A 685-nucleotide genomic window follows, 5' to 3' on the forward strand; every position below is an offset into this window, starting at 1 on the left:
GGACGGAGGGGCGAGACTGAGCGAGTGCTGGCCTCTAGTGGGGAAGGCACCTCTCCGAGAAACGGAGGGAGATGGAGAAGGGAGGGAAGTGACGTGGAGAAAGGGGAACATCGGGGATTTTCCTGGAGCGTCTGGGAATAGGGGGTAGAAAGAAAGAATCAAAGGGGCCAACAGGCAGCGGGGGAGGAAGGGCAGGCAGCGACCCCGGGGCAGCGATGGGCCGGGGAAGGAGCGAGCAGGAAAGAACAGCCAGGGCCGAGCAGAAGGAGGGAGCGTGCCGATGGCCGCATCGCTCACCTCAGCTCGGACGGAGAAGGCGGGAAAGGACGCTCCCGGAGGCCGGGGGCCCTCGCTTCCAAGCCGCCTCCCCACACCACTGGCTGCGTATGGCACGCTCAAGTCTGTCCTCCCGGGGCTGTGTGTCCTCGCGCGGTCTTAGTTCGAAATGTGGGTGTGAAAGAGGACAGAAACCGGGGAGAAGGCCGGGGCGCGAAGGGTAGACAATGGGGCTGGACCTGGGAGCACCTACCCAGCGGTTCTCAACCTTCCCACTGCCGGGACCCTGTCATACAGTTCCTCATGGTGTGGGGACCCCCAATTTCATTGTTACCAATGGAACATAATTAAGGCATAGTGATGAACCACAGAAACAATATGTAATTAGATATGTGTTTTCCGATGGTCT

The sequence above is a fragment of the Myotis davidii genome, unplaced genomic scaffold (genome assembly GCF_000327345.1).
Source record: "Myotis davidii unplaced genomic scaffold, ASM32734v1 scaffold801, whole genome shotgun sequence".
Classification (NCBI taxonomy): Eukaryota; Metazoa; Chordata; class Mammalia; order Chiroptera; family Vespertilionidae; genus Myotis; species Myotis davidii.